This window comes from Rhipicephalus microplus, chromosome 5, assembly GCF_043290135.1.
Source record: "Rhipicephalus microplus isolate Deutch F79 chromosome 5, USDA_Rmic, whole genome shotgun sequence".
NCBI lineage: Eukaryota > Metazoa > Arthropoda > Arachnida > Ixodida > Ixodidae > Rhipicephalus > Rhipicephalus microplus.
In genome coordinates, this window is record NC_134704.1 from 150934910 (window position 1) to 150944898 (window position 9989).

The following is a 9989-nucleotide window of genomic DNA, read 5'->3' on the forward strand; positions in this document are numbered from 1 at the left end:
TCTTTATTTCCGTCTATCTCAATTTTTCTTCCCATTCATTTCTTTCTTTTCATATATCTCGCTCGCTTCCTGTTATTTATTTCTATAATGATACGCAGTTTTCCGTGCGCGTTACGCCTAGCGATGACGTCATACGACAGCCCCAGCCTCTAAAGTGTTCCTCACTTGCGTTGATCATCAAGGCGCTTGAAGAACAGATGAAGAAGACTTCTTCATGGCTCGAGCGCGTGCTCGATATATGCTACGAAGGGCTACTTTGCCTGCGTTTCCCTAAGCTATGACAGCATACGAAACATCAAGCGCTTCAAAAGGCACCTGACTGGCTATGGAAGATCACGAAGAGCTTGGAGAAAAGAACTTTAGAAGCGTGAAGGTTGCACGCCACGGCGAAAATTTTAAAGCTAAAGCTAAAAGAGCGGCCTTTCATAGCCTTTCAAAACGATCATTGGGTAACTGCTGCGAGCACACTTGCTTGATACGCACCTGGGCGTTAATAGTGAAAATTTTTGGGTAGTAGGCTGGTATTCGCTATACTATTTTTTATCATTCCTCTGAGAAGCTTGGTATCCACTAAACACTCGCAAGGAATTTTGTGCCAACTGTTCATGCAGTGGCTGATGACAAGGAATTATGGCTGAAGTGGGTATGCGCCACAGTTAATAGGGGAACAAGAACAACCTTTTGTAATCGATTGGAGCATTGGACGACCCACTCGTTACGCTATTCGCATTGTGCGACGACTGGTTGTTCTTTTGCTGTTTGAGAACGCTTTATAAGTCGTATTAACGGGATCAAGCCTGCCTACGGCAAGTTTGCCAACGAGTCCCAAGTACCGGTGTGACTCATTGGTAGAACGCTGGGCTGGCACCGAGTAGGCCTGGGTTCGAGAGAGCCCCACTGTGTCATTGGTGCTAGGTTTTTTTGTTTTTGTTTTTGTGCGATGTGGTTACGGACACTGGCGGCGGACAACTGCACGTGACCTGAGTTGTGATCTCTTAACAGCTTTCGGTGTACTAGGTGTTTTAAAAAGTCAACAATGTAAAAAAAAATTCGTTAGTACCCTAATGATGAAAAACTCGCCAGTACTTAACTAGTGCTCATGTGGAGTTTATGCAGTTTTTTAATCTTTAACCGAGACATCATGTACATGTTGTCTTGCCAAGTATGGGCAGCACTCTCTTCAAATCATCCGAATTAACTGTGCTGCAGTCAAATATGAATGAATTAAATTGGGTTTGGTGATATTAAACAATGTATATGCTAGCCAGGACCAGGGAACAAGTTCAAATCATTCAATTTTTTAAATAATGGTTGTTGAACGAACGAGATTTCATTGTAGAAGAGCAATGTAGTAACCCACCTATTAGTGCGAACAAACTGATATGCCAGGCAAGGTTTCACTTCATGGCAATAGTTAACGCGTGATAAGAATAGACAAACGTTTGATATGAGACGTAAAGAACAGATATGTAACACGTGGCCTTATATGTGCAGTGCGAGTGAGCGGGGTTGCTGTGGGGACTCGCTCGCTGGATTCCGTGCCGACCGGTTGTGCCCTCGCGATTTCCGACGTCAGCGTAGCTCTGGCCGACTGGGCTCGCCCTACGTCATCTCCTGACGCCGACCTCCGACGACAGTGTATCTGTGAATGACAGGACTTGCTCTACGCCATCTGCTGACGCCGACAAGAGCTCTCGCAAGTGGTGCCCCGTCTTCGGACTCCTGTGACCATGTTTCCATCTTTCCTATCTCTCCTATCCCCTCGATATGTCGTTGCTCTCTGGATTACCTCATCTCTTTTTTTCTCTCTCTCAGCACCTTTATTCCTATCCTTTTAATCCCTCCTCACCCCCATCCCTTGTGAGCTACTGTTGAGGTGTCGCTCGCTGAAGCAGTCAGTTACGGGGCTCACTTTTCTCTTCCTTTCTCTCTTAGAACCACATTGTGTGTGGTTGCTGCTGCTTGCCGTGGTAATATCTGCCGAAAACAGTGGTGGGCTCGTGCCACGTTGCGGTGTTTCTTGTAGAAGAGTCATCTTTCGTAACTTCGCATATTTCTGTTGATGTCCACACGGGCGCACTAGAAAAAAAAGTCTGCCTTCTGCCGCTCGGAGCCTTGGAGACCGGCTCGTGGTGGTGCTAAAAGATGAGAAAAGGCACCTAATTTCTGCAACCAGGTCGGGAGCACGGCGCAGTGCCTAAAAAAATTATTCGTCCGCGACAGGACTCGAACCTGCAATCTTCTGATCCGAAGTCAGACGCCTTATCCATTAGGCCACGCGGACCGGGACACGGAGACCGGCTGAGCATACATACATGGGACGCTACACGAACACCCTCCTTTCTCGCGCTCTTTCCCTCTGTGCGCCACTGGTCAAGCAGGTTTCGGGACAATAGGCACAATGGCGCGCTTTTTCTCCCAAAACATCCGGAGGAACATGACCAGCATGACGTGTATGTTCCAGGAATCTCAGCAAATGCGGTGCACTGCTTGTAGAGAAGTGTCGAGGCTGGTACATGGAAGTTTGCCTACATGATGACTGCTATGACGCGCTCGATCCACATGCGATAATAATAATGCTAAATACATTGTTATTTTATGACACGCGATACACATATTGAATCATTCAGATTGTTTTGCCACATGAAGCAAAATTATTTGGCATCCTGGGATCAAATGCGTGTGCTAAAGTTTGAATGAAATTTATAGTAGCACTTTTAATGAAACTCTACAAGATTGTCACCCGGGATTCGGCAGATTTATGTAGATTTTCACTACATTCTAATTTTACAATATTTGAAGTGCAAATACACATATCCTTATATGGACAAGCAGTCAACGTTATAAACGTAGAGAGTTATTATAGTTTAGCGTTAGCTTGATAGCGTAGGTAGGGTGGTAGGGAGCCACCCTAGCGTAGGTTAAGGGAATGGCGTTACCGTGCAGCAAACGTTCGTTGTGGGCAGCGTCTTGCCCCAGCTGGGATGGTGGCGCCACCTATTATATGGTTAATAAGTTAAACAGTGAAAATGAAAAGAAAACGAGAATGTTTGCCTATGCAACCGCGCGAAGCATTATTACAAGTTTATTTCAGTGATATTAAAAGTAAATAAATATGAACCAAGTACCAAACGTGAAAACGTTCATGTTGCTGATTTGTTTACATCGATCTTGTAGTTAGGCCTAGACGCATTCGAAATGGGAAGTAATCTCAAAAACTACGCCAGCTTATCCGTAATACTCGGTCATCGAAGCTAACTGAAGGCAAGCGAAGCCATTTTTAGCAGTCGTTTGCTGCGAACAAAGTGAATCTTTCAACAACTACGCCAAAATCAATTCGACGCGGGTGTCCGAGAGCCCCCCCCCCCCCCCCCCCCATGTTTACGTACACAACGTAGATTTACGATACCACGGTAACCCTAAATCTGAAAAATACCGCGTGTATAGGAAGTGGTACAGGTGACGTACGTATCTGCGCATGCGCACTTCGGTTCTGGTATCACGTTACACCCGGTATACTATACCTCTCCAATAGACAGTTATAGTTTAGCGTTAGCGTGATAGCGTAGGTTAAGGGAATAGCGCTACCGTGCAGCAAACGTCTGTTGTAGGCAGCATCTTATAGTTTAACGAAATAGCGCTTACGTGGTTGACGTGCCCCCAAGTGGGATGGTGGCGCCACCTATTAGATGGTTAATAAGTTAAAAAGTGAAAATGAAAAGAAAACGAGAATGTTTGCCTATACCAGCGCGCGAAGCAGTGTTAGAGGTTTATTTTTGTGATAATAAAAGTAAATAAATATGAACCACGTACAAAACGCGAAAACATCTACGTTGCCGATTTGTTTACATTGATCTTGTAGTTAGGCCTGGGTGCGTTCGAAATGGGAAGTTATCTCAAAAACTAAGCCAACTTATCCGTAATACTGAGTAATCGAAGCTAACTGAAGGCAAGTGAAGCCACTTTGAAAAGTCGTTTGCTGCTAACAAGGAGAATCTTTCAACAACTACTGCCAAAATCACTTCGAAGCGGGCGTCCGAGGGCGCTGCCATGTTTACGTACACTACGTGCACCTACGCTACCTTAAATCCGAAAAACACCATGCGTACGGTAAGCAGTACGCGTAACGTACGTATCTGCGCATGCGAACTTCGATTTCGGTATCACGGTACGCCCTGTATCACGGTAAGCCCGGTATACTATAACTCTCTAATGTCCGGTCGTACATCCAGTTCAGACGTCCGTAAAACAGTCGCACGGGACATGGACTTTCACAGTACGTTCATTGGCTATCCGTGTTGAATATCCATATGGCCTGACATTTGTATTCATTATGAACAGCCAGCGGATATCCGTGGTTACTTGGGCTCTTTCTTTGTCCTCCCTTTACTCCCCCCTCTATTTATATATTGTTGCTCTTGAATACTCAGCAGTACCACCAGCGTCCTTTGGTTTTCTTACGGCGATGCGCGCACGCACCGCCCCTACCAGCCGCCACTTTCGTCTGCGGGAGCAGCTGAGAAGTGCGCGCTTTGACCGCTAGGGTGGTCGTAGAAACTCCAGTGCTGGTTCCCTCGTAATTATTGTCCAGCTTTCGAAGAAAAGTGTCGAAAGTAAACAAAGGGACAGTACAATTTCATTGGCAATCAACTTGTGGGAACAGTAACGCTACGTGACAAAGGTGATATTTTTTCAAAGCTGCAACGTACGATTAGAGGTACTGACACTAAAATTTTTAAGGCGAGATAGCTCGTGGGACACACAGATTTGTGTGGGCACACAAACGCGATCTAAAATGTGTCAACGGATAATATAGCCTAGAACATATTTAAAGTCAATTTCAAAGTACGCGTCACGGCACCGCGAACGAAACGTGCTTCTGGTTTTCTGGAAAAGAAACAACTGCCAGCTGCGTCATGAGTTTTTGTTGGCTGCCGCGATTCTTGCGAGAGCACTCTCCCAGCATACCTTTTCAACAAAAAGAGGGTATTTTTTTCGAGGTAATATTGAAAACTGGGCAAGTTGGTAACAATTCATAGCTTGTCAAGGTAAACAGCGCAAAGTCAGAGTAAAGGAAGGGCACAAGACGAGCGCTTTCGGGGTGTCACGCATGTAAACAACATCTTGGAGGCCGCCTTCGATGAAAAGAGCAGTCAACGGGGTACTCACATGGCGCGGTTTTTTGCGCTGACACGCAGAAGGAATGAACTCTTTACTCCCTTCGTGGTACCCATGTAGCCAGCTACGTTTACACGACAACAACGATGAGTCCCGTCTCAAGTGCGAAACAGACAGTGCCATTTTGCGCGCGATGCGGCATGGTGGTGCGGCAGCCAGAATGGTGAAGTTTCATATCCCGTGCTTCTACTTCTGTCTCCGAGGAGAAGATATGACTCATTGAAGGGGAACTGAGGTACTAATCAAGGGTCTTCCCAAAACTATAGGACATAAAGTTGGTCTACTACAACACGGGCTCTTTCGTTTCCGTAGGTGATGTGATGATTACTGCTGACAAAGATGAAACACCTGCAGTCATTTTGACCAAGCCATACAGTGCGATGAAGCTGTGTCGATGTTCGCACTTAGCCTTGACTTTTGAAGGTCGTTCGAATTAAGTCGAATTTTCAAACCACCCTAAAAGCTGTCTGTTACAATTACAGACATGGCAATGAACCATCGCCACATAATCATTGTGTGATGTTTCATATATTCTGTAAAAAAAAAAAACTTGTATGGAACGGTCAGAAAATATCTGCCTATAGTACTTAGTTTTAACAGCTTTATTTTCTTTAGAGTCGTTGAATATTTTAAAGTTTAAAACGATAGTGAGAGATCGTTGCCGGGAGTCAGGATCTCTCCTATGCTATTCACTGCCTGTTTACAGGAAGTTTTTAGGGCCCTAGATTGGCAAGAGTTAGAGATAAGAGTTAATGAAGATTATTATTACTAACCGGCGATTCGCTGATGACATATGCGTTGATGAGTAACTCATTGGATGAATTACAGCTCATGATTACTGAACTGGACACGGAAAGCAGGTCTGAAAATCAGTAAGCGTAAAACCAAAGTAAAGTGCAATAGTCAGGTATAGCGTGGCAGCAGAAAGCACAAAGCAGGGTTGATTGGCGGGTCATGGGAGAGGCCTTTGCCCTGTAGTGGACGTAGTCAGGCTGATGATGGTGATGACAATAGCTTATTTTTAATGCAACATCGACTTTGCTATGGTGTAGCAATGTTGTTTTTGTTTGAGTTACCTTGGCAGCAAAGGGGAAAAAAGAGAACAAATTGAGAGAAAGACAGATAGGTCAACCAGAATTGTAGCACCCGTTTGCTACCCTGATCCGAGGGTAGAAGGAATGGAGGGAAAAAAGAGGAGAAGGAAAGCGCAGAGAAAAAGCAGACCAACGAACAAAAAAAAAATAACTAGAGGTGTGTGTATGTTAGGCGGGGGGGGGGGTATTCAATGGGTCACTACCACGCAAAGAGTTCAATAAGGCTTTGACTGATTTTTAGTGCGAAAAAGGATCGTGTCCGCATTGCAGCATGGATTGATCTCATAAGGGTGTGTCATCAAGGCGGGCAAACGCAGCAGCGAGCGGCAGCCTCGGCAAGCTTTATAGCGAGGGCAGCGACAAACAACGTGCTCTATCGTTTCATCGCTGTCGCAATGATCGCAAGCATCACTGTCTTCCATGCCGATTCGCAAGGCAAGCGATTTGGTGAAAACGACGTACATTAAACCACACTCAGCAATATCTCGTATTTTCATAGCAGCATCAATCTTTAAGGATAGGATACATTCTTGTACACTGTCTTCGTGTGCAGATTGAGCCGCTGCATCGGCATGTTCGTTGCCCGATATTCCACCGTGCCTTAGAAGCCACTGAAACATGCTTTAATGTCTTTCGACGAAGAAGTGGTGGGGCATTCCTAGAACTATATTTGTTCATGAGGTTCCCGGCGTACTGTTTTGGAGGAGCAAAAAAGAAGCTGCCCCAGATAAAAAAAAAGAGTGTTATATAACAGATAACATATCAATCTTTATTACAGAAAGGCACTTGCAATGACACTTATCACTGTTTTAGAGCAATCTGCATTAAAATGCAACAATGCACTGAGTTCCCAAGTCCCCGCCGCGGTGGTCTAGTGGCTAAGGTACTCGGCTGCTGAACCGCAGGTCTCGGGATCGAATCCCGGATACGGCGGCTGTATTTCCGATAGAGGCGGAAATGTTGTAGGCCCGTGCGCTCAGATTTGGGTGCACGTTAAACAACCACAGGTGGTCTAAATTTCCGGAGCCCTCCACTAAAGCGAGACGGAGTGATAGTTTGACGGTGAGTGGACGCGCGTCGTGTCGGCTCTGGTTTCAACGAATGTTTTGCAGTGGAAGGCACCTAGAAGCTCACAAGACTTTGGTACCCGCGTATTTAGCTTGTCATCAGGAATCGCCCGGCACCAAGTTGCAGGTGGGGACTTGAATTTTGACACCTTTCCTGACGCATTTTTGTCAACCACGCTGGCGAGAGAGATAGGCCTAACGCCTGCCAAGCCACCGGCAGCGCAGCTGCCAGAGACGCTGCTGCCCATGCCGGCCTAGCTCTGTGGGCACCAAGAAACGCCGGTCGGCGCGTTTGACGCGTCCGACATTTTGAGAAGAAATGGAGGTCACTGTGGAGGGAGAACCCATTTCTCGAGAAGAATTTGAAGAATGTACAGGATGGAGCACCGTAGGATCAAAGAAGTCGACCCGCGGGCAATCACTAGAACCCGGTGCGGATTCTCAACGAGTGAATAACAGCAGGAAACGGCGTGAGCAATGCCTGAGTCAAGTAACAAGATTAAGCCGGATGCCTCCACTGCCCCGAGGTGACTACAAGATCATCATAAGACCATAGAGAAATAAAAAAAGGCTAAGAGTGGACACTCCCGTAGACCCCAGCGGCCCAATCGACCCTAGCACAACTGGTGGTTGGTGAGAGCAAGTGGCGTGCGCCTCCTGTTTCGGTTTCACTGGCGCAAATTGTGAATTACTTTGCGTAACCGACGTTTGGCTATGACGAAAGTTCATGATTTCAGACCACTTTTCATCGCCCAAATGGATAGTTTTTGTAGGTCGTTTTGATTTAGCGATTCCTTGTTTTGTTTTGTTCAGTGGTTCGTGCGAATTGGTCGTGACGTGATTTTTATTTCGATTAAGTTATAATAAAAAGAGATGCAGGTAATTATAATTCACTAGTTACGGTTTTATTCATCGCGCTTGTGTTTTTCTTTTGGAACAAGTGATCAATGTATATATCAGTCAAAGAGACAGAGTATCCGCAATGTTTTATTCAAAGGCAAGGTAGAGTCTGAGAATGTAAAAAGCACAATATGACAAAGGTAGACAACAAATGCATCTCGCCTTACAAATAAATTGTAACAAATACAGAGAGAACACAGACAACGCACACATCGCTAGAGTTGGCAGAAGCCAAGAAGCTGGTGAAGTATGACACACCGGGCCAGTGGGTAAGTAAGGATCTATGGCAAAAACACAGCGCACAATGCTGATGAAGAAGGAAGAAGTGACATATACACAGCAATGAAGTCGCGAGTCACGCCTGGGGTTAACCGAAATAATGCATAGAAAAAAAGAGCGCACAGAAACCACACAACACAATATAGCAGAAAGGCAAAGGTGCAGTGTGCTGGCTGTGCTTAAGAACAGCTAGTCCAAAATGAAAAAGGCAGACTTGATGCCTGCTTGTCCTCAGAAAGGTAGGGCTTTGCAGCTTGCTCACTACGTGAAAGACAAACTTTATGCTACAGCACTGGCAGGTCTTGCGGCTCTTCTTATGCGTCGACTTCATCAAAAACTTAAGATCTCAAGCGATTTGCGTCGGGGTGTTGCTGTGACACTTGCGAGCTAAAATAGACTGTAGTCATCACTTATCCAGAATTGTGGACCTTAATTGGTGCTACGAGAGCGGTATTACAGGGCTAATAAATAGCAGAAGGAAACCACTTTGGCTCATTATTTTTCACAAAGGCTCTACATCGTACGTTATCACTCACAAGCTATATAAAAATAAAATGGCAGCGTCCGCAGCCCCATCAAACGCTACAAGTTTGGGTATTCTTTTGAAAATTTTGATGGGCGAGATGAGGAGGTTGATGAGAAGCTAAAATACGAAAAGCGTGATAACGTGAACCGTGCCCCCTTCATACTGTGTTCCTTACCCGCTCGAAGACATTTCAACAAGCGGTTTTGTTATCGATATATTACTTGAGCTGGAGAGATAAAGCATACACAGTGACCAAGCGACCCACAGTAAAGTGTACAGTTCGCCCGCATTTGCTACAAAAATACAGACAGGATACCCAACATTCTTTTTAAGGTTATGCAAATCACTTCGAGCGAATACACAGTGTCCCTACTCCTCATAGCGGGTAACCTAAACAATGTATGCAACGAAGGAGTGGTTAGTCCAGTTGAACTGAATATAGGCATATAAGACCATAATGAAGTCTGCTGTAACGAAGTAATAACATAACAAAGCTATTGCAGGATTCAGCTCAACTCGAATACTTTAGTGTAAATCCGCCGCTAATTGCTAACCTTTGAACTTGTCAAGCTGTATGCCTGAGATTGAAGACTGGAACCAAACCCTATCTAAGTTTCGGTTCACAAAACGCACATGCCAACATAAACGATCCCGGTAAAACATTTTCAGAAACTTCGTGCGACACCCAGCAGAGCAGAAATGAAAATCGCCAACACTTGACAGATGGTGATACAAAACATCGCACACTTTCAGGTGATGTGCAGTGGCCTCAATCACGGCAAGAAAGTGAGATTCAAGTTGTTGTACGTATGCAAAAGCTGCTTCTGATGGCACAGTGAGATTTCCAGAAAGTTTGCTGGGGACGTGGTATACTTTGAGCATTGTGAAATACTGGTGGGTCCGCTGTGCTGCTACTTTGGCTTGCAGATGTTTAATGGTTTGCTT

The 9989-nt window shown here is 45.3% G+C and overlaps 1 non-coding gene across 1 annotated transcript; it reads right to left on the reverse strand.

The window, feature by feature from the left end:
- Positions 1–2211: 2211 nt before the first annotated feature.
- Positions 2212–2284, reverse strand: TRNAR-UCG (transfer RNA arginine (anticodon UCG)). The gene has a single exon. It is a non-coding gene; the product is annotated as a tRNA-Arg (tRNA).
- Between the last annotated feature and the right edge of the window lie 7705 nt (positions 2285–9989).